Below are 25,711 nucleotides of genomic sequence, written 5' to 3'. Positions count from 1 at the left end.
TGAGCCTGCGCATCAGGAGCCTGTGCTCCACAACGGGAGAGCCCACAGCAGTGAGAGGCCCCCATACCGCAAAAAAAAAAAAAAAAACTTCCAACAAACAAAAGCCCAGGACCAGAGGCTTCACAGGCAAATTCTATCAAACATTTAGAGAAGAGCTAACACCTATCCTTCTTAAACTCTTCCAAAATATAGCAGAGGGAGGAACACTCCCAAACTCATTCTATGAGGCCACCATCAGCCTGATACCAAAACTAGACAAAGATTTCCCAGAAAAGAAAACTACAGGCCAATATCACTGATGAACAGAGATGCAAAAATCCTCAACAAAATACTACCCAACAGATTCCAAGAGCACTTGAAAAGGATCATACACCACGATCAAGTGGGCTTTATCCCAGGCTGCAAGGATTCTTCAATGCACGCAAATCAATCAATGTGATAAACCATATTACCAAATTGAAGGAGAAAATCCATATAATCATCTTAATAGATGAAAGATAGAAAAAGCTTTTGACAAAATTCAACACACATGTATGATAAAAACCCTCCAGAAAGTAGGCATAGAGGGAACTTTCCTCAACATAATAAAGGCCATATTTGACAAACCCACAACCAACATTGTTCTCAATGGTGAAAAACTGAAACCATTTCCTCTAAGGTCAGGAACAAGACAAGGCTGTCCACTCTTACCACTATTATTCAATATAGTTTTGGAACTTTTAGCCACAGCAATCAGAGAAAAAAAGGAAATAAAAGGAATCCAAATTGGAAAAGAAGTACTAAAACTGTCAATGTTTGCAGATGACATGATACTATACATAGAGAATCCTAAAGATGTCACCAGAAAACTACTACAGCTAATCAATGAATTTGGTAAAGTAGCAGGATACAAAATTAATGCACAGAAATCTCTGGCATTCCTATACACTAACAATGAATAATCTGAAAGAAAAATTGAGGAAACACTCCCATTTACCATTGCAACAAAAAGAATAAAATACCTAGGCATAAGCCTACCTACGGAGACAAAAGACCTCTATGCAGAAAACTATAAGACACTGATGAAAGAAATTAAGGATGATAAAAAGAGATCGAGAGATATACCATATCCTTGAACTGGAAGAATCAACATTGTGAAAATGACTATACTACCCAAAGCAATCTACAGATTCAGTGCAATCCCTGTCAAACTACCAATGTCATTTTTCACAGAACTAGAACAAAAAATTTCACAATTTGTATGGAAACACAAGAGACCCCAAATAGCCAAGGCAATCTTGAGAAAGAAAAACGAAGCTGGAGGAATCAGGCTCCTGGACTTCAGACTATACTACAAAGCTACAGCAATCAAGACAGTATGGTACTGGCACAAAAACAGAAATGTAGATCAATGGAAAAGGATAGAAAGCCCACAGATAACCCCACGCACATATGGTCACCATATTTTTGATAAAGGAGGCAAGAACATACAATGGAGAAAGGACAGCCTCTTCAATAAGTGGTTGTGGGAAAACTGGATAGCTACATGTGAAAGAATGAAATTAGAACACTTCCTAACACCATACACAAAAATAAGCTCCAAATGGATTAAACACCTAAACGTAAGGCCAGACACTATAAAACTCTTAGAGGAAAACATAGGTAGAACATAACTCTATGACATAAGTCACAGCAAGACCCTTTTTGACCCACCTCCTAGCGAAATGGAAATAAAAACAAAAATAAACAAATGGGACCTCATGAAACTTCAAAGCTTTTTCACAGCAAAGGAAACCATAAACAATACGAAAAGACAACCCTCAGAATGGGAGAAAATACTTGCAAATGGAGCAACCAACAAAGATTAATCTCCAAAATTTACAAGCAGCTCATGCACCTCAATATCAAAAAAACAAACAACCCAATCCAAAAATGGGCAGAAGACCTAAATAGACATTTCTCCAAAGAAGATATACAGACTGCCAACAAACACATGAAAGAATGATCAACATCACTAAGCATTAGAGAAATGCAAATTAAAACTGCAATGAGGTATCACCTCACACCAGTCAGAATGGCCATCATCAAAAAATCTACAAACCATAAATGCTAGACAGAGTGTGGAGAAAAGGGAACCCTCTTGCACGGTTGGTGGGAATGTAAATTGATACAGCCACTATGGAGAACTGTATGGAGTTTCCTTAAAAAACTATAAATAGAACTACCATATGACCCAGCAATCCCACTACTGGGCATATACCCTGAGAAAACCATAATTCAAAAAGAGTCATGTACCACAATGTTTATTGCAGCTCTATTTACAATAGCTAGGATATGGAAGCAACCTAAGTGTCCATCGACAGTTGAATGGATAAAGAAGATGTGGCACATATATACAATGGAACATTACTCAGCCACAAAAAGAATCGAAAATGAGTTATTAGTAGTGAGGTGGATGGACCTAGAGTCTCTCATACAGAGTGACGTAAGTCAGAAAGAGGAAAACAAATACTGTATGCTAACGCATATACATGGAATCTTAAAAAAAAAAAAAATGGTTCTGAAGAACCTAGGGGCAGGACAGGAATAAAGACGCAGACGCAGAGAATGGACTTCAGGACACAGGGAGGGGGAAGGGTAAGCTGGGACGAAGTGAGAGAGTGGCATGGATATATATACACTATCAAATGTAAAATAGCTAGTGGGAAGCAACCGCATAGCACAGGTAGATCAGCTCAGTGCTTTGTGACCACCTAGAGGGGTGGGATAGGGAGGGTGGGAGGGAGACGCAAGAAGAAGGAGATATATTTACATGTATAGCTGATTCACTTTGTTATAAAGCAGAAACTAACACACCATTGTAAAGCAATTATACTCCAATAAAGATGTTAAAAAAAAGAAGATATGTGGTCTGCCAATATGATTGAAGTATGCATCAGACTTGATTATTGTGTTCATAGATTGACACTCGTCTTTGAAAGACAAGGATTTGGAAATAAAAGACAAGGATTGTCAATGGGCCTTGGAATTTTAAGTTAGATTTTTTTTTCCTACTATATACATAGCATTTCTCTATTGATTGGATTAACCACAATGAACATGGGACTACTTTATAATCATAAGTAATAATACATTTCATCTATGAGCTATTACCCCTTGTTTTTTGTGTGTTTTTGACCTTCCTCCCCAGACTTAAAATTATGTTCTTTCGATCCAAATTACATATATGTGCAATATTTTCAGTCCATGTGGTAAGCAGAATATTGCCTCCCCCAATGATATCCATATCCTAATCACCGAAAACTAGCACTACGTGACCTCACATTATGACAGGGATTTTCAAAATGTGATCAAGTTAAGGATCTTGAATTAGGGAGATTATTCTGGATTGTCTAGATATAACCAATGTAATCACAAGAGTTCTTATCAGGGAAAGAGGGAGATAAGAAAGTCAGAAAAGGGGATATGACAATAGAAGATCAGAGAAAAGAGATAGAAAGAGAAAGGAGTGAGGCACTAAGATGGAAAGAAATTTCAAGATACTACCCTTCTGGCTTTGAAGATGAAGAAAGAGACTAAGAAGTGAGGAATGCAGGCCACTTCTATAAGCTAAAAAGACAAGGAAACAGATTCTCCCCTATAGCTTCCAGAAGGAGTGCAACCCTGCTGACACCTTGATTTTAGGATTTCTGACCTCATAACTATAAGATAATAGGTTTGTGTTGTTTTAAGCACCAAGTTTCTTGTAGTTTTGTTTTGTTTTGTTTTGTTTTTTTGCGATACACGGGCCTCTCACTGTTGTGGCCTCTCCCGTTGCGGAGCACAGGCTCCGGACACACAGGCTCAGCGGCCATGGCTCACGGGCCTAGCTGCTCCGCGGCACGTGGGATCTTCCCGGACCGGGGCACGAACCCGTGTCCCCTGCATTGGCAGGCGGACTCGCAACCACTGTGCCACCAGGGAAGCCCTCTCGTAGTTTTTTACTGCAGCAACAGGACACTAACACAGTTCACAATATCAGATGCATAAAGATTATCTAATTTCTTCACATTCTTTAAATCAAATTAATTTTGACTATGTGTCCATCACTCAGCTAGGTCGTCATGAAAGTCAACATCTGTCATTCTTGTTCTCCCTGGCATCCCTCCCCACACAATGTTCATGGTGCCCTATTAGAACACTGACAACACCAAATGCTAGTGGGGATATGGAGAAACAGAAACTATCATACATTGCTGGTGAGAATGCAAAATGGTAAAGCCACTTTGGAAGAGAGTTTGGCAGTTTCTTACAAAACTAATCATACACTTACCATATAATCCATCAGTCACACTGCTTAATATTTCACCAAAGAAGTTGGAAACTTCTGTCCACACAAAATGTGTACATGGATGTTTATAGCAGCTTTATTCATGATTACCAAAACTTAGACGCAGCTAAGACGTCCTTCATTAAGTGATTGAATAGATAAACTGCATACATCCAGACAACGGAAAATTATTCAGTGCTAAAAAGAAATGAGCTATCAAGCCCTGGAAAGACACGGAGGAACCTCAAATGTATATTACTAAGTGCAAAAAAACCTAAAAAAACTAATCTATATGATTCCAATTGTATGATATAAAAAAGGAGACAGTAAAAAGATCAATGGTTGCCGGGAGTTTGGATGGGAAGGGATGAATAGAAGGAGCACAGAGGATTTTTAGGGCAGTTAAAATACTCTGTATATAAACAAATAAATATTTTCAATAGGGTAATTTCTTTGATATATTACATTCTATTAGAGGATTTCCTGTTCAAAATGGCAGATTTTACATATATTTATGTTTACCTCCTTACAAAAATGATGGTAACAAGATAACAAAGAGTTTTAAACCAAAAGGAAAATAAAATGAGGCAACAAAAGTGGGCAATATATGTCAACAAATGTTAGGATATGGAAAGGAAGTGAAAGAGTTGTAACATATTTAAATGTGTGGAGAAAACTAAAATGTCAGCATAGGCAGTGGGGCATAAGGCTATCTATCCCACGAGTGAGATAAAGCTAGCTTTTGCTGAAGAATTCTGGATAGCCTCAGGGAAGCCTCTGCAAGTGGAGAATTTGGTGAGTGGTAGGCTAAAATCAGAAGTACATATCAGAACAACCCTCCCCTCAGACAAACCTTCTCCTCAGGCCCAGGCGCCCTACTTCAGACAACCAAGCAACTACTCCCTTTGGAAAAAGATGGAGAGCTTTAGTCTTTAAAGAAATTGACTACAGAGGATAAAAACACAGGGGAGGCAGGGTTGAGGAGAATAAAGTTAAATTCTATGTATTGAACAATGAGTTTCCAGCCCTCTCTCCCACCTAAACTCTCATTATGCTAGCAGTCAGATACTCTAGCAATAGAGTGATTTAATCTCTGGAGAAAAGGATCAGAGAAAAGGCCAACAAGACATTCAGGGGCCCCAGAATGAATCTTCTGAATCTCTGTTAGACCCACTCTGTACAAATAAAACCTACTCCACACACACCATAAATTTCCCCATCAGTTTTTAGTCCTCAGTCCTAAACTTGAATGGTTGCCAAGAACCAAGAGAGACTTGAAAAAAGCCTTCAACATGAGAAAGAGGCAGCAGATTAAAGGAACTTGGCAAAATAGAGAAAAACATTATCTGAGATATAAAAGAAGTTATTTCATCTTCAAAACAAAAAAAGGGTGCAGTTTTTTTAATGGGGTATACAGAGTAGGAAGAGAACATGAAAATGTTAGAATAGCTGAAATATAAGTTTTAACAGAAAGTTTGGAAAGAGTCTACCTTGTAGAAAGAGAAATTTTTTTAAAAAATCAAGAAAAGAGAGTGGGAAAATAGGAAAAAAAGATAAGAAAACTAGAAAATCAGAGAAAGAAGTCAAATATTTATTAGCAAGTGTTCTAAGTTTAAAGAAAAATAGGAAATACTATTAAAGAAATAATATTTCCCACAACAGAAGGTTAGTTACCACATTGAAAGGGACTACTGAATACCAAGCACAATGAATTGAAAAAGACCCACACTAAGGCACCTTACCAAAAAGTTCTAAAACACTGGGTATAAAAAGGTTCTACAGAAAAAATTATAAGAATATACAAAAAGGATCAGGATACAATATGACATAGCAATTCTCAGCAACAACAGGGAGAAATGCCATAAAAGTGTGAGGAAAACATTTCAGATTATAATTTTATAACCAACCAAACTATCAAGCAAGTCTGAGAGTAGAATAAAGATATTGCTAAACATGCAAGCATTACATTCTTTGCATGCTTTCCTAAAATGTCCACTAAAATGAGGCAGATGACCAAGAAGGAGGAAAGCCTAAAATTCAGGAAACAGGAAACCAACAGAGATAAAGGGAATATTCACAATAATGGTAAAGAGAAGACCCAGGACAAGTTGTGCATCAGGCCTGAAGAACAACTAGTGAAATTTGGAACAAGTAATAAGGTATACAAGGGGGTTGAGGGTTAATGAATTGTCCAACCTGGTTGGAGTGGAGGTAGGGGCTACCATTTACATCATAGTCTGTGTAAATGCACACCTGCAGGTATGTAGCACAAGTCACCTTGTGCATGCAGTAAGCCTGGGAGGGCTCCAAGTAAGATATCTCCTGGTTAAAAAAAGAAAGAAATAGAACCTGATAAGATTATCTGGTATGTTTTACCATGTAGAAAAAGAGTACCCAGAGGTGTTTCACAGTTCCATGGAAGAGTTTGTAAGGAATTAGTGATATTTAGAGAGAAAGTTTCAAAGTGAGGCAATTTTCAACTCTAGGAAAACCAAAAACAAACCTACATTAATAGAAAGGTGAGCTACTTGACGTATCAGTTAACAGTATTTATATAATCATTAATACAAAGATTGAATATTAGTTTAATCAAATATTATGACATAACCTTGTGGGGAGAATTTTAAAAGAAAAAGAACATACGTGTACAAACCCATTTAATTTAGAAATATGAGGTGACTATTAGGAATAAAAAAGCTGAAAGAACTGAATGTAGTTTCTCTAAAAACAAGATCTGGCATGTGGTACAGGAGAAAATTCGTTCTAAACTTTATTCTATAAACCCATTTAACTATTTTTAGCAAGTAGATATTATTACTTAGATTTTAAAAATACACTTGGAAAACATGAGTGTCAGACATTAAATGCCAACTGTTCCTGTTTTGATTGCAGATTGTGCGAGTATTATTTTAATCTGTTGATATTGCTTTCATGATGTGATCTGTGACATGGTACAAATTTGATCTAGTAGAGATTCATGATGAGGAAGCTATTTTTCTCAAATCCTAAATGTCTCTTTTATTTTGTCTTTGTCAGTTTCTTTTAGAAAAAAAATCAAAAATAAGTAGGGCTGATTACAGTTTATTAAGAACAGATGGATAATGTTCCCATTAGGAAGTGGATCAAATGGACAAAATTTTTTTCTCCCTTTTTATGTCCATCAACTGCAATAGACACTATAACAGGGAAATATGTATATTCATAATACATAGATTGAAAAAGCAAACATTCCTAGGCTACAGGTTCAAAATTGATAAGAAGTAATTTTATTTTCCTTCCAGGGACAATAGACAAATGACAAAGTAATTTTCATAGTTCTTAATGAGATCCCAAGGTAATCATGGTGGCAAAAGTGAAATAGTTGAAAAAAAAAAAAGTGAAATAGTTGAACATCTGAATTTACACTGTTTTTCCTAGAACCTTCTAGTTGTTTTTAAACGAAGAGTGTTGCATACAGAATACTGGACAACAGAGGAATAATGCATTTTTGCATTCTTGGGAACATAAAGATTTATTATCAAGAGTTCAGCACTGATTAATGATATCACAGTGAATACCAAAAGGGAGCAAGGAGAGATTTGTCACTAATTATAAAGTGTAGTCACATTTGTTTTAGTTTCTTGCTGAACACCCGAGGAACCAAAGTCATTACTTTATGAATGAAATATTGTATGCTATATATTAATAATAGGGCATCTGGAGCTCCCCAGTTCCCCTGGATTATCATCTATGCATACAATTTTGGAAGAGAATTGAGTGAATTGTTTAGGGCCTTGGAATACTTGAGAGTGATAGCATTGCCTAGGGCAAGACACTGGCCCTTCCAAGCCACAAGGTAATTGTGTAACTGGCAAATTCCCTCAGCTCTAACCTGAATTCCTCTCAATCCCAGAATTATTTTGCTCCCTGCCATCAATAAGCCAAGGAGTAATTTCATTATGAATATGTATTAATTTCTGTCTTCCATGTGACTCATTTTTTGGTGCATTAAATCATATACCTAAATTTCATCAATTAATTTTATCTACCAGAGTGTTTCACTCTCTAATTCAAGGACATTGCATCACTCACAGCTAGCTGCAGGTTACAGACATTGCTAACAGCTAAACTTAAGAAGGATGGTTACATGCCTTTATCCAACAGCTGGTGCTAACATCAGTTTTCGTTTTAAGTGTCTGATATATGCAGCTTTGTTAGACAAGAACTTGAAATGAAATGAAATTTTGTGGGGTTAAAAGATATAACTGTGCTTCTAGCTCACATACCCTCAACTGGCTTTTTTATTAAGTTTTGAAAGTGTTCCTGTTTCACTTTATAGATGGTTGATCTACTACATTTTGTTTCTTTTTATACCTGTCTCTCTCTCTCACACACACACACACACACTCACACACTCACACACAATTTGTGATGACAGCATTATACAGATTTCCAGGAAGCTACTTCAAAATGTATATTTTCTAGCCCCAGGAAGGGTAAAATTTCAGAGCCCTGCATAAACTAATTCAGTAACTTTGTTTCGTAAATATAATAGAAAGGCATATGGGTAAACTACCACTTTTTGTGCTAAAATCTCTCCCAATGAAATAGCTTTAGAGAAATAAACTTACTAGCCACATATAATCACACAAAAAACAAGATTTCAGAGTTTTTAACCATGTGTGGTATAATATAATTACATGGCATGTCCTTAGGAAATAATCAGCAAAGAAATGAAATGATCACCCACTGACCAGAACTAGCGGAATTCTCTATAGGGTATCATGACATTGAGTATTGGTTGTTATAAATACTGGGACCTAGGTAATTTCCATGATCTCAATAGTCCTAATGGGGACACCAATAAAAAAAAAGCTGCTACTCTTTGCTAGTAAGGAAATCTCTGAGTTTGTGACAGTACTTGTGACAGAAATTGACATTCACCTTGAGTTCTTAATATTCTGCTGTCCCCATCCCCACCTAGTCCTAGAGAACTGCTCACCCTATGTCAAATCTGTTGCTGCCAACTTTTGTGCTCAGGCATAACTGGGATAGATGCATTGGATCATCTTCACCCCAGGCCATCTGAATACATTTGACAGTAGAATGTGACCCAGTACTTGAATCTGTCACTACTTTCTCCCTGCTACTTCCTTTATATATAGACAAGTACACTACCCTTTCTGTTTCAAGTACATTATGGCTGCAGAGGAGGAAACACACACGCACGCACGCGCGCACACACGCACACACACACAGTTTTATCATTCTGCTAATCCCAGACAGTAGAGAGTACTATGTGCAAATATATAAGCAAGCCCTGCCATCTGCCCAGCCAACTTCCCATTGTCCATCCCATTGGCTGTGGATTTAAGAGGTAGGTAGAAGGGTAAGTGGGCACTTAACCCACTTGCTCTTGTTCACTAATGAGATGATGAAAGAGAGGCTCCATAAGAGAGTCATGGTTACCGAGTAGAATAGATGACAGCCCATATGGCAGAATGTGAAGGACACCATAATTTGTGAGGGAACTAATACCTGCTGAAAGATAACTCACAGAATATCAGGCCACGAGGGAACCTTAAATTTAATCTGGTCAAACCCACCATCTGATAGTTTAATTCCTTCTGGAATTCCCTGTCAGTAGTTGTTTACAATTTTCTTAAAAATCTCCCATAAATTTGTAGGGGCTGAAATTGAAATACACCATGTTTAAGATTAATGAGAGGTATAGAAGTTGAGACGATAAATTCTATGGTAAAAGGAAAAAAGAGAAAAGGTAATTTAAGGTAGAAAGACCAACGAGTTCACTAGCTTCTGAGGGAGGCCTTATTCTCTGAAGATTCTAGTTGTTAGTTCAATTTGATACAAATTCGATCTCTTTGTTACTTCATTCTACACACATTACCAAATACCTAGTATTTGCTTGGATTTGGGAATACAGAAACAATCAATACATGGTTTCTTTCCCCTTTAAGGAGATTAGACTCTGGCTGAGACAAATGCTGCCTAAAAAATCATCTTGCAGTGTGAGTGATAAGTGCTAAAACAAAGTACTTACTTTTACAGGACTAAAACTAAGGGAGTTCCCGGCGGGGATGATTACACAGAGGAGGTGAATATATGAGCTGGAATATTTGAAAAGGACTTTGCTAGTGGACAAAGCAGATAGATCAGGTGGGTGACAGCCTGATGGAATCCCAAACAGTGTGATCAGAGGCAAAAAGTCTACGACATGATTAGTACTTAGTCAGCAGTCAGATATGGCTGTAGCTTCAGATGTATGGGGAAAAGGTGGGGGAGGATGCTGGGAAGGTAGTAGAAGCTCCATTCAGAAGGAAGCTCCATTACACTAAGGAAATTCAACTTGATCAAGCAAAAAATCTTCTTCCTACTGAGGGGATCTGGGGATTCCAATGTTAAATAAGCAGTAAAACACAGTTACTTAGACCAAAGCATTTACAGTAGATAGGGTCTTATGTTAGTTACCTAGAACAGTGATTGGTCAGATAATTGAAAAAGTAGGAAATCAAGGAAAATGCACATAATATCTTAAATATTTCACTTTATGTGACAAGTAAAACATAATAATTATCTAATACTTTTGATGTTGGACAAGGTCTTTTCTTAAGAAAGTATGGATCTGACTGTAATGTCCCATCTTCCTTCTTTCACTAGCCATACATATAAATCAAAATATATGTTCTTAGTGTCTTTCAAGCAAGAATTTTTAAATGCTATCAAAAAACTCTACATTTTAATAACTTTTACTCCAATTGTTTATATTTAGCTTGCTCACACCTAATTTGACAGCAGACACAGTATTTTTAGCAATTCACCTTTATCAACCCTTTCCAGAGCATTCTAATTAGTTATCATGGAAACAACTTTTATCACACTCACACTGCATTAATTCATAGATTATCAAGTAAATTACATAATTATAATAATAATTGACACAATTGGTTTGGGAATACACTGTGGTAAGCATATAAGCCAACTGGTAGTAGAACTGTACAAACATACCAGGCAAGTAGAGCAGGTTAGCAGCCTGTTAGCCCTTCATGTTCAGCAAGTCCTGGGCAGAGGATCGCATGTTCTGTGAACAGAATGGTGAGTGTTAGCTATTTTTATGAATTGGTTAAGTGCACAAGGAAGGATACCAAATCTTCCTTGAAAATCATTTTCTTATCTCCCCTCCATATATATTTAGGTATTTCAAAGACCGGACCAGCCTTTTTAATCAAGTATTCACATTATGTTCCTGTCAGGAGAAATAATAATTTCAAAGATGTTATACTCTAGGAATTTTTCAGACATACTAGAAATGTCTCCTTAGATCCCTAAACATACAAGAAATGACATCAGAGTTTAGGTCGGAGGACTTGTTGTCCAAAGGAGTTCAAGGGAAAGTAACTGTCAGTTAAAAATTTTAAAAAAGCATTTATGTAGGACACAAGGCAGGCAATCAGAATTCTAGTGAGGCAGAGACACCTGCATAAAGACTTTGCCTCACTCCTGTGCCAAGCTATCTTTGAAGTCAAATTTACACCCCAAAGGACCACAGACTCATAAGGAAGGCTTAAGTATTGAAACCTTACACTTGATAAAGGCCAGAAAGTTGCCATGTATTCCAAATCCAACCCCAACCACAATGACAACTCTTCACAAGCTTAAAATGAACATCAGTGGAAGATTTCTGTGGCAAATATGACTTCATTATCCCCACAAATATTCTCTCTAGGTAGGGCATAAAGAGTCCTAACCATGAAGAAGCTCTGTGACTTGTACATTGGCGCATATCACTCTCAAAATAGTATGAAATAAGAAGAACCCATATTTCAGATTCTTTAGGATCCATAATGTAACTCTTCAAGCTTTATTTCTGACTTATTATGGAAAGTGTTTCAATAGAATGTTATAAGATAACTAAGGTTTTTAAGCTCTTCTATGAGAAGACATAGTTCATTTAAAACTAACCTCGACATTTTTTAAAGGGTAATATAAGAGAAAGCAAAATATACACATATATTTAAATATATAATATATAAAACAGGTATTTTCACACCCCCATGCAAAGAATGCAAGAAAATTTAGAACAGCTAGTTTGTTGTGTATAAAATATGATTTTACCAAAAATAGCATTTTAAATCATTTGAAGCTATCAGATAAATTAATAATAATTCTTCACAAAGAAGTGTAGCTGAATTACAAGGGAAAAAAATTAAATTTGTCTCAGCATTCACTGTAGTTATTTTAGTGATGGTTGTAAACTATACAATATATGGGAAGTCATAAATAATAGTGCATACACATTTTAAACTGAGGTATACAAGCCCTGGCATTTACAACAAATGTCCATTGTCTGGTACACACAGAGTGAGTGTTCTTGTTTCTCCATGAATATGATGCCCTGATGTAATATTACATATTTAACCTACCATAACACCAGAAACCAACAATAATCTATTAAAGACATAGAGAGACAAGGGGAAGATGGTGGAAGAGTAAGACGGAGAGATCACCTTCCTCCCCACAGATACACCAGAAATACATCTACAAGTGGAACAACTCTACAGAACACCTACTGAACGCTGGCAGAAGACCTCAGACTTCCCAAAAGGCAAGAAACCCCCCATGTACCTGGGTAGGGCTAAAGAAAAAAGAATAAACAGAGACAAAAGGGTAGGGATGGGACCTGCACCAGTGGGAGGGAGCTGTGAAGGAGGAAAGGTTTCTACACACTAGAAGCCCCTTCGTGGGCGGAGACTGCGGGTGGCAGAGGAGGAAGCTTCAGAGCCGCGGAGGAGAGCGCAGAAACAGGGGTGCAGAGAGCAAAGCGGAGAGATTTCTGCACAGAGGATCGGTGCCGACCAGCACTCACCAGCCTGAGAGGCTTGTCTGCTCACCCGCCGGGGCGGGTGGGGCTGGGAGCTGAGGCTTGGGCTTCCGTCGGAGCACGGGGAGAGGAATGGGGTTGGAGGCGTGAACACAGCCTGCAGGGGGTTAGTGCACCACGGCTAGCCGGGAGGGAGTCCAGAGAAAAGTCTGGAGCTGCCGAAGAGGCAAGAGACTTTTTCTTCCCTCTCTGTTTCCTGGTGCGCGAGGAGAGGGGATTAAGAGCGCTGCTTGAAGGAGCTCCAGAAACGGGCCCGAGCCGCGGCTAAAAACACGGACCCCAGAGACAGGCATGAGACGCTAAGGCTGCTGCTGCCGCCACCAAGAAGCCTGTGTGTGAGTACAGGTCACTCTCCACACCGCCCCTCCCGAGAACCTGTGCAGCTCGCCACTGCCAGGGTCCCGAGATCTAGGGACAACTTCCCCGCGAGAATGCACGGCGCACCTCAGGCTGCTGCAACGTCATGCCAGCCTCTGCCGCCGCCGGCTCACCCCACACTCCGTACCCCTCCCTCCCCACTGGCCTGAGTGAGCCAGAGTCCCGGAAGCAGCTGCTCCTTTAACCCTCTCTTGTCTGAGCGAAGAACAGACGCCCTCCAGCGACCTACACGCAGAGGCGGAGCCAGATCCAAAGCTGAGCCCCGGGAGCTGTGCTAACAAAGAAGAGAAAGGGAAATCTCTCCCAGCAGCCTCAGAAGCAGCGGATTAAAGCTCCACAATCAACTTGATGTACCCTGCATCTGTGGAATACCTGAATAGACAACGAATCATCCCAAATTGAGGAGGTGGACTTTGAGAGCAAGATTTATTAATTTTTCCCCTTTTCCTCCTTTTGTGAGTGTGTATGTTTATGCTTCTGTATGAGATTTTGTCTGTATAGCTATGCTTCCACCATTTGTCCTAGGGTTCTATCCCTCCATTTTTTTTTTTCTCTTTTTTCTTGTAGAAAGAAATTTTTTTCTTAATAATTATTTTTTATTTTAATAACTTTATTTTATCTTATTTTTTCTTCTTTTTTTCTTTCCTTCCTTCCTCCCTCCCTCCCTCTCTCCTTTCTTTCTTTCCTTCTTTCTTTCTTTTTCTACTTTTTCTCCCTTTTATTCTCAGCCGTGTGGATTAAAAGCTCTTGGTGCTGCAGCCAGGAATCAGTGCAGTGCCTCTGAGGTGGGAGAGCCAACTTCAGGACACTGGTCCACAACAGACCTCCCAGCTCCACATAATATCAAATGGCAAAAATCTCCGAGAGATCTCCATCTCAACACCAGCACCCAGCTTCACTAAACGACTAGCAAGCTACAGTGCTGGACACCCTATGCCAAACAATTAGCAAAACGGGAACACAACCCCACCAATTAACAGAGAGGCTGCCTAAAATCATAATAAGGCCACAGACACCCCAAAACACACCACCAGACGTGGACCTGCCCACCAGAAAGACAAGCTCCAGCCGCATCCACCAGAACACAGGCACTAGTCCCCTCCACCAGGAAGCCTACACAACCCACTGAACCAACCTTAGCCACTAGGGACAGACACCAAAAACAACAGGAACTACAAACCTGCAGCCTGCGAAAAGGAAACCCCCAAAACAGTAAGATGAGCATAATGAGAAGACAGAAAAACACACTGCAGATGAAGGAGCAAGATAAAAACCCACCAGACTGAACAAATTAAGAGGAAATACGCAGTCTACCTGGAAAAGAATTCAGAATAATGATAGTAAAGATGACCCCAAATCTTGTAAATGGAATAGACAAAATGCAAGAAACAATGAACAAGGACATAGAAGAACCTAAGATGAAACAAGCAATGATGAACAACACGATAAATGAAATTAAAAATACTCTAGATGGGATCAATAGCAGAATAACTGAGGCAGAAGAACGGACAAGTGACCTGGAAGACAAAATAGTGGAAATAATTACTGCAGAGCAGAATAAAGAAAAAAGAATGAAAAGAACAGAGGACAGTCTCAGAGACCTCTGGGAAAACATGAAACGCACCAACATTCGAATTATAGGGGTTCCAGAAGAAGAAGAGAAAAAGAATGGGACAGAGAAAATATTTGAAGAGATTATAGTTGAAAACTTCCCTAACATAGGAAAGGAAATAGTTAATCAAGTCCAGGAAGCACAGAGAGTCCCATACAGGATAAATCCAAGGAGAAATACGCCAAGACACATATTAATCAAACTGTCAAAAATTAAATACAAAGAAAACATATTAAAAGCAGCAAGGGAAAAACAACAAATAACACACAAGGGAATCCCCATGAGGTTAACAGCTGATCTTTCAGCAGAAACTCTGCAAACCAGAAGGGACTGGCAGGACATATTTAAAGTGATGAAGGGGAAAAAACTGCAACAAAGATTACTCTAGCCAGCAAGGATCTCATTCAGATTTGATGGAGAAATTAAAACCTTTACAGGCAAGCAAAAGGTGAGAGAGTTCAGCACCACCAAACAAGCTTTACAACAAATGCTAAAGGAACTTCTCTAGGCAAGAAACCCAAGAGAAGGAAAAGACCTACAATAACGAACCCAAAACAATTAAGAAAATGGTAATAGGAACATACATATCGATAATTACCTTAAATATAAATGGACTAAATGCTCCCACCAAAAGACACAGATTGGCTGAATACATACGAAAACAAGTCCCATATATATGCTGTCTACAAGAGACTCACGTCACACCTGGAGACACATACAGACTGAAAGTAAGGGGATGGAAAAAGATATTCCATGAAAATCGATACCAGAAGAAAGCTGGAGTAGCAATACTCATATCAGACAAAATAGACTTGAAAAGAAACACTATTAGAAGAGATAAAGAAGGACTCTACATAATGATCAAGGGATCAATCCAAGAAGAAGATTTAACAATTGTAAATATTTATGCACCCAACATAGGAGCACCTCAATACATAAGGCAAATACTAACAGCCATAAAAGAGGAAATCGACAGTAACACATTCATAGTAGGGGACTTTAACACCCCACTTTCACCAATGGACAGATCATCCAACATGAAAATAAATAAGGAAACACAAGCTTTAAATGACACATTAGACCAGATGGACTTAATTGATATTCATAGGACATTCCATCCAAAAACAAGAGAATACACTTTCTTCTCAAGTGCTCATGGAACATTCTCCAGGATAGATCATATCTTGGGTCACAAATCAAGCCTTGGTAAATTTAAGAAAACTGAAATGGTATCAAGTATCATTTCTGACCACAACACTATGAGACTATATATCAGTTACAGAAAAAATCTGTAAAAAATACAAACAGATGGAGGCTAAACAATAGACTACTTAATAACCAAGAGATCATTGAAGAAATCAAAGAGTAAATCAAAAATACCTAGAAACAAGAGACAATGAAAACACAACAACCCAAAACCTATGGGATGCAGCAAAAACATTTCTAAGAGGGAAGTTTATAGAAATACAATCCTACCTTAAGAAACATGAAACACCTCAAATAAACGACATAACCTTAAACTTGAAGCAATTAGAGAAAGAAGAACAAAAAAACCCCAAAGTTAGCAGAAGGAAAGAAATCATAAATATCGTATCAGAAATAAATGAAAAAGAAATGAAGGAAACGATAGCAAAGATCAATAAAACTAAAAGCTGGTTCTTCGAGAAGATAAACAAAATTGATAAACCATTAGCCAGACTCATCAAGAACAAAAGGGAAAAGACTCAAATCAATAGAATTAGAAATGAAAAAGGAGAAGTAACAACTGACACTGCAGAAATGCAAAAGATCATGAGAGATTACTACAAGCAACTCTATGCCAATAAAATGGACAACCTGGAAGAAATGGACACATTCTTAGAAATGCACAACTTGCCAAGACTGAATCAGGAAGAAATAGAAAATATGAACAGACCAATCACAAGCACTGAAATTGAAACTGTGATTAAAAATCTTCCAACAAACAAAAGCCCAGGACCAGATGGCTTCACAGGCGAATTCTATCAAACATTTAGAGAAGAGCTATCACCTATCCTTCTCAAACTCTCCCAAAATATAGCAGAGGGAGGAACACTCCCAAACTCATTCTACGAGGCCACCATCACCCTGATACCAAAACCAGACAAGGATGTCACAAAGAAAGAAAACTACAGGCCAATATCACTGATGAACATAGATGCAAAAATCCTCAACAAAATACTAGCAAACAGAATCCAACAGCACATTAAAAGGATCATACACCATGATCAAGTGGGGTTTATTCCAGGCTGCAAGGATTCTTCAATATACGCAAATCAATCAACGTGATACACCATATTAACAAATTGAAAGAGAAAAACCATATGATCATCTCAATAGATGCAGAGAAAACTTTCGACAAAATTCAACACCCATTTATGATAAAAACCCTGCAGAAAGTAGGCACAGAGAGAACTTTCCTCAAAATAATAAAGGCCATATATGACAAACCCACAGCCAACATCATCCTCAATGGTGAAAAACTGAAAGCATTTCCACTAAGATCAGGAACAAGACAAGGTTGCCCACTCTCACCACTCGATTCAACATAGTTTTGGAAGTTTTAGCCACAGCAGTCACAGAAGAAAAGGAAATAAAAGGAATCCAATTCGGATAAGAAGCAGTAAAGATGTCACTGTTTGCAGATGACATGATACTATACATAGAGAATCCTAAAGATGCTACCGGAAAACTACTAGAGATAATCAATGAATTTGGTAAAGTAGCAGGATACAAAATTAATGCACAGAAATCTCTGGCATTCCTATACACTAATGATGAAAAATCTGAACCTGAAATCAAGAAAACACTCCCATTTACCATTGCAACAAAAAGAATAAAATATCTAGGAATAAACCTACCTAAGGAGACAAAAGATCTGTATGCAGAAAATTATAAGACACTGATGAAAGAAATTAAAGATGATACAAATAGATGGAGAGATATACCATGTTCTTGGATTCGAAGAATCAACATTGTGAAAATGACTCTACTACCCACAGCAATCTACAGATTCAATTCAATCCCTATCATACTACCACTGGCATTTTTCACAGAACTAGAACAAAAAAATTCACAATTTGTATGGAAACACAAAAGACCCCGAATAGCCAAAGCAATGTTGAGAATGAAAAACGGAGCTGGCGGAATCAGGATCCCTGACTTCAGACTATACTACAAAGCTACAGTAATCAAGACAGTATGGTACTGGCACAAAAACAGAAATATAGATCAATGGAACAGGATAGAAAGCCCAGAGATAAACCCACGCACATATGGTCACCTTATCTTTGACAAAGGAGGCAGGATGTACAGTGGAAAAAGGACAGCCTCTTCAATAAGTGGTGCTGGGAAAACTGGATAGGTACATGTAAAAGTATGAGATTAGATCACTCCCTAACACCGTACACAAAAATAAGCTCAAAATGGATTAAAGACCTAAATGTAAGGCCAGACACTATCAAACTCTTAGAGGAAAACATAGGCAGAACTCTCTGTGAGATAAATCACAGCAAGATTCTTTTCACCCACCTCCTAGAGAAATGGAAATAAAAACAAAAATAAACAAATGGGACCTAATGAAACTTCAAAGCTTTTGCACAGCAAAGGAAACCATAAACGAGACCAAAAGACAACCCTCAGAATGCGAGAAGATATTTGCAAATGAAGGAACTGACACAGGATTAATCTCCAAAATTTATAAGCATCTCATGCAGCTCAATAACAAAAAAACAAACAACCCAATCCAAAAATGGGCAGAAGACCTAAATAGACATTTCTACAAAGAAGACATACAGACTGCCAACAAACACATGAAAGAATGCTCAACATTACTAATCATTAGAGAAATGCAAATCAAAACTACCATGAGATACCATCTCACACCAGTCAGAATGGCCATCATCAAAAAATCTAGAAACAATAAATGCTGGAGAGGGTGTGGAGAAAAGGGAACACTCTTGCATTGCTGGTGGGAATGTGAATTGGTACAGCCACTATGTAGAACAGTATGGAGGTTCCTTAAAAAACTACAAATAGAACTACCATATGACCCAGCAATCCCACTACTGGGCATATACCCTGAGAAAACCATAGTTCAAAAAGAGTCATGTACCAAAATGTTCAATGCAGCTCTATTTACAATAGCCCGGAGTTGGAAACAACCTAAGTGTCCATCATTAGATGAATGGATAAAGAAGATGTGGCACATATATACAATGGAATATTACTCAGCCATAGAAGGAAATGAAATTGAGCTATTTGTAATGAGGTGGATTGACCCAGAGTCTGTCATACAGAGTGAAGTAACTCAGAAGGAGAAAGACAAATACCGTATGCTAACACATATATATGGAATTTAAGAAAAAAAAAATGTCATGAAAAACCTAGGGGTGAAACAGGAATAAAGACACAGACCTACTACAGAATGGACTTGAGGATATGGGGAGGGGGAAGGGTAAGCTGTGACAAAGCGAGAGAGTGGCATGGATATATATACACTACCAAACGTAAAATAGATAGCTAGTGGGAAGCAGCCACATAGCACAGGGAGATCAGCTCGGAGCTTTGCGGCCACCTAAAGAGGTGGGATAGGGAGGGTGGGAGGGAGGGAGATGCAAGAGGGTAGAGATATGGGAACATATGTATATGTATAACTGATTCACTTTGTTATAAAGCGGAAACTAACACACCATTGTAAAGCAATTATACTCCAATAAAGATGTAAATAAATAAATAAATAAATCTGGAGGTCAGAAGAGAGGTCCATGTTAGAAAAATAAATTAGAAGTTTCAGAATATATACGGCTTTTATATCCATGGAAGTAGATACAATCATTAAATAATTTAGTATAGAAAGAAAGGAGAAACTGTATAAGAACTGAATTCTGGGATATTTGCATACTTCCAGGTTGGAGAAGTGAGGATGAAGCAGCTAAGGAGATGAGGTAGGAATAAAGGGAAACCCGGAAAGTGTAGTGACCTAGGTGTGAAAAAAAAAATGTTTGCTGTTTAGGGCTTCCCTGGTGGCGCACTGGTTGAGAGTCCTCCTGCCGATGACCGGGTTCGTGCCCCGGTCCGGGAAGATCCCACATGCCGCGGAGCGGCTGGGCCCGTGAGCCGTGGCCACTGAGCCTGCGCGTCCGGAGCCTGTGCTCCGCAACGGGAGAGGCCACAGCAGTGAGAGGCCCGCGTTCCGCAAAAAAAAAAAAAAAAAGTTTTCTGTTTAAATTTTAATATAATAGCATATTAAGAGGATAAGGATGCTTAAGGTTGATGTATTACAAGGCCACTAATTGCGTATTTTAAAAAGCAAGGTCACGTGAGGTTATATCAATATTCCTATGTCCTATAGATGGCAAATAATGATGTAATTAAATCTTCTAATTCACAGTTATAGTATCACTTTTTTACCTCTTTGTTGATGGAAAATTGAATACAACTCTCTTTATCTTCAAGCTGGCATTTAAGCAAAAAATATTTCATTTATAAAATTTATTTTATAGGTCTTGAGGGTGAAATTTTTGCAGTCATAACAGCATTTTTGGAAAATGGAGAAAAGTAGGAAGAAAAATTAATTATCCATGTCTCACATCTGTGGATACTTCCTTAAAGTCTCCGTTGTATATGCTGACATAATTATGACAAAATACACTTGTAATTTTGTATGCTGCTTATTTCATTTAACACAATACCATTTTATCCATAAGAATTTTTTTTATTTTGTTAATAATTAGCAAAAGCATAGAGAAAAGTAAGAGTAATGGCTCCAAAGTTAGAAATAACATCAAATTGATTGTATATTTATCTAGTTTATATTAAAATTTTACTTGTCTGAGTTCTAAAAAAATAAATAAATAAATAAAATAAAGATATAGAAACAGTAAAAATGTGTATTTGGGTAAACATACTTCATTTGAAGGATCCTATATTTGTTTGTATTTTCATCAGGCGATAGAGTAAATATGTATCTAACATATTTTCTTTACAGCATAGATGATTCTTTTATTGAAAACCTTCAAATAGGAATGGATATGATTTTGACTAAGTTAGTAAGCCATAATTATAAACTCACTAACGTGGATTTTTCCATATTCTAGAATTGGATAAGGGGCAATACATCATGGAAAATAAATTTCACATGCTGAGCCAAAGGGGTCACTGATTTTGGTTAAGCTTGCCATGATTTTAAGAATACTAATAAAACATCTACTTAGCTTCCATGAGTAGGAGTATTTAATTAAAAAAAAAAAACATATTCAAACTAGTTAAAGTTTTCAGATATGAGCCGAAGCTAGGCTTAATGCCCTAATGCATAGGCTAGCTGTGAGATCCTTTTGAGCAGAGATTGTTTTTTCATTAAGGCAATGCCTAAGCCTAGCTCAGTTCTGACACACTTTAGATATTCAATAGCACAGACCAATATGTTGGTTATATCTCATCTAGAAGTTAATGAATATCACCTTTCCCCCTTCAAAGGCAGGAAATCTTTCAAAGCAAGAAGGAGTGAGTTAATATTTCTGTTTATCACAGATGCTTGTAAATTTTAGCAAAAGCTTTGTGGTAGCTTCTAAGAGCATTTGTTTCCCAGTCATAGAAATTTTAGATGAAAAGGAATTCTAACCATGGGAACTATTTTAGCAAAGTGAGCAAATTAGTTGGAGGGAGCACAGGATCCCTGTCAGTGAATTAAGGAAAGGGTTTCAGTGGACTCAAGATAGCAAAGCTAAATAGTGGCTTAGAGTACATAATTATGAAGAGACAATGGTTGTTAATTCTAATCCAAAATTCTGGCAATGGTGAAAGGGAGGTGAGACCTTTGTACATTTGTGGTTATAGGGAAGAAAAGTTTGGAGGTGGAAAGACTGAAGATGCTATAGATCAAGAGTGAGCAGGGTCTTGGAGGAGCAAATGTATTGTCGTTAGCTGTAAAAAGAAGACAGGGCACATCTTCCTCAAACAGAAAAGGAAGCAAGGAAGAAAGATGAATATCAATAAAGGGTACTTGTGAGTAGTAAAGACAGTAGATGGGCCAAGTTGTGACTAACGTGGTGACCTTTATCCTTTTTGTGAAACAGTGGGTAAGACTATCTGACAGGACTGAGGCTTATGAAATGAGATTAAAGGATTGAAGCAATAGAAACTGATAAAAACTGTTACTAGGAAACTGATACATGAACAAAAAGTCTTGGTATTCACAATGAGTTAAAAAGTAAATTAGAGGTCACAGCAAGTCAAATCAACACATCTATTTGATAGCCTGTGAGCATAATAAACGATAAATTGGCCAGGGGTTGATCCAGACATAGCAGATCTGGCTATAGGTTTAAGGTAAGCTAGGATATTAGGACTATATAAAGGTGACTGATGAAAATTCTAACCTGAGTCAAGATTCAAGTGCAAGCAGAATGAATAGTGACTGAGGGAAATGAGAAGCTGGGCCATTAGAGGTCTACATAGGACAGAACCCAGTCAATAAGTGCGGGAGAGTATCTGAAATACAGACTGCAGCAATATTACAATGTAAAGGTATGGCGGCCTTTTCTTCTTAATAATCTCCCCAGAGTCTCACAAACTTTAAAAAATGAATGAAATAATACAGGAACTTGTACTGAAATATAAACAATTGCTTACCACCATTTGGAGTCTCACTGTTTAGCTCTTAGTGCATTTGTTGGGAGACCTAACCTCACTAAAAAGAGAGACATGTCTGCTACTACCTTCCAAACAGCAGTGAGTAATTAACAGGTATCAAAATTAACTATATGTTGAAGGTAAGATTATTAACTCACTTCTCTCCTTGTCTAATCTGCTTTCTGCACATAACTCAGGCAGATTTGAAACAGCATTAATTTTCTTAGAACTCTACAATGCTATATTAATAAGGTAAGTTTATATTAATTCAATAACATTTATTGAATGCCTACTGTGTGATAAGACACGATACCAGGAAATTCAAAGATATCTAGTCCACAAAACTCCTTTCATACATGTATGTCCTGAAGATGCTTTAAGGTTGGTGGAAGGAAAAAGAAAAGAGAGGAAGAGGATCAGCAAAGGAGCAGCTGTGACAAAGGGGTGAGTTAAGGGTCAGTAGTGAGGGACATAGTAGATATGAGAAAGGAAAGGGAGCTATAAGTCAAAAGACACATCAAAAACAGAAACCCAGGTGTAGAAAGAGAGAGAGAATACAGAATAAAATATTCAAGCCGCAGTTACAACATGAATTAAGAGGAGAAACATAAAGTGAGCACAAAAGAACAGTGTCAGCTTCGATGATAAAGAGGTTACAGGTAAACAGGATAATAAGTTAACTACATTGGTTTAAGAGGACATGATTGTTAATATCCAATCTGAAGAACGTAATTGTTTGTACTCCGAGTATAATTTATATTATGGTTATTGAATATGTAATCAGTATTCATGGTGCTAGGGAGTTTTTGTGGTAAGAGAGGTAACGAGCTGGAGGAAAATTATACTGCATTTTATATACATATGACAGATAAGTAAAGAATTAATTAGTGGAATGTGCATATTTCCACAAGTCATTTCTGTATTAGGATGTTTTTGCTTGCAATGGAAAGAAAGCCAACTCAATTCACTAAAGCAAAGAAAAAAAGTGGGGGAGGCATTAATTTGCACTTTTCTATGACTGAAAATTTCAGAGTAAATGTTAGCCTCAGGCATGGTTGGACCCAGGGGCTCAAATGCTATAATCAATAGTTCATCATTTGCCTCTCTTGGCTCAGCTTCGCTTTGAGCCAGCTATAATTTAAGCATGACCTCTCTATATTGTGAGTACTGACACTTCCCGCCTTGCATTATCCTAACAGAAAGCAATCCCACAAAAACAAACAAATAAATGAAAAGAGCTTCTTCATTCTAGTTCATGCCAAAGTTCTTCCTGGAATTGAATCTTGTACACCTACTTTCTTCATGTACCAGTCTCTGAATTGCAACTAGGAATAAAAAAATCCATATGAGCCACTCCTGACTCCCTAGGTTAGATTCGAATCAGCTCAACTAAACTGCATGAACTGAAAGAAGGGAAGGTGGTTCCCAAAAGAACAAATGAGTCACTGTTTTCAGAGTCACATTTTAAATTAGTATTTCACAAGATAGGTTGCAGAAGTGTAGCAGAATCTGGAGGATCAGAGGAAGAATTATATTATTATAAATAGGGAACATGGACAAAAAGGGGAAGCATGGATTGAATGAAACTGAGGACTACAACTCTAAATATATTATTGTCTATGATAAGGATATAATCCATATTATTTCTAAATCCAAATGTGCAATGTATATGTTCTAAATCCAACATATGTATGTTGCTTTCAGATCTAACTTTACCAAAAATAATAGGAACCTTTTGATGCATCATCAACATACGTCCTCCTAAAAATTCCTCCAAAAAAAAAAAAAAAGAAACTGTTCCCTAATTATTCCCTATTCTATCTAGCTTTTATTAGCGCTGCACATCATAAACACGCCCAGTACAAATAAATCACCTGTCGTAAAATAAGTAGCATGAGACAGTGGGATCTTTGTACAAGTGTGTGTGTAAATATTTTGTTTTATGACTTCAACAACTCCCAAACTTCAAGCACCTGTTTTCAAACTCTGGATACTATTTGGGATATCATTAAGTATGTCTAAATTTCTCTCAAAAATAATATCTCAAGTCCATTTACCACAAAGTAAATTCCAGGCTTAAGACATTTAGAACCAAACTAAATTTAGATTTTAATAAATCTTTATTGCATTGTTTTACACAAAAGACTCTATAGCACATAAGAATCACATTGTTTATGCATTAATTTACTTAAGATATAACTATATAATGTCATATGTTATTTAGAAAATGTATTAAATCATGCCTTTATGACTTTGGCCTATTTATGAATATAAATCACAATTCAACCTGAGAACATTAAAAAAAATAGTCTGTACAACAACATAGCATATAAAGTGAAAGTACATTGCAAAGCAGTGAGGAAAAGGTGTAAAATATGAAAGAAAGGTTGTGAATTAATCCTACAAAATGTAAAAAAAAAATGGAACATGCAATTACCTTGAATAGCTGAATTTAAGTTTTCTATATTCCATTCTGGAACACTAACTCATTTTTAAGAATCATCAGTTAAATTATGGTCATGAAAAGGATGCATAGTAAACTTTAAAAAATGTTTGAGGAAGTGTGGCTACTTGGGAATTTTAACACAGTTCTTTAACACAGTTCTTTTGTGTGTTCTAATTCAGCTACTATTTTGATATTTATTTGAATATTTGACTGGGGACTTTTTTCAATTCTGGTTTAACTTCATCAATGAAACCATCAGAAATAGAACTAAATTAACTTTTAATAATGGCTGTTATAAATTCATGTATGTATTTAAGGTTTAGGTTTGGGATTCTTATTTCTCTTTACAGTTCTCTGTCAGGTAATCTCCAGCCACATTTTCTTCCAAGCCAGGCTTTTTCCAATCATATACACATTGTTAATTTTTGGTCATTAATATATTTGCAAGTAGCCACTTTC

The 25,711-nt window shown here is 37.3% G+C and overlaps 1 long non-coding RNA gene across 1 annotated transcript in view; it reads right to left on the bottom strand.

The window, feature by feature from the left end:
- The window catches only part of LOC307184306, a 373,803-nt gene that overhangs the window by 174,569 nt on the left and 173,523 nt on the right, over positions 1-25,711 (bottom strand). Inside the window, exon 2 of the long non-coding RNA XR_013827692.1 lies at positions 11,294-11,366. This is a non-coding gene — a long non-coding RNA (uncharacterized lncRNA). The remainder of the gene's footprint in view (positions 1-11,293; positions 11,367-25,711) is intronic.

The sequence above is a fragment of the Stenella coeruleoalba genome (genome assembly GCF_951394435.1).
Source record: "Stenella coeruleoalba genome assembly, chromosome: 3".
Lineage (NCBI taxonomy): Eukaryota > Metazoa > Chordata > Mammalia > Artiodactyla > Delphinidae > Stenella > Stenella coeruleoalba.
The sequence above is the reverse complement of the archived record's forward strand: the minus strand, read 5'-3'. Positions and strand labels throughout refer to the sequence as shown.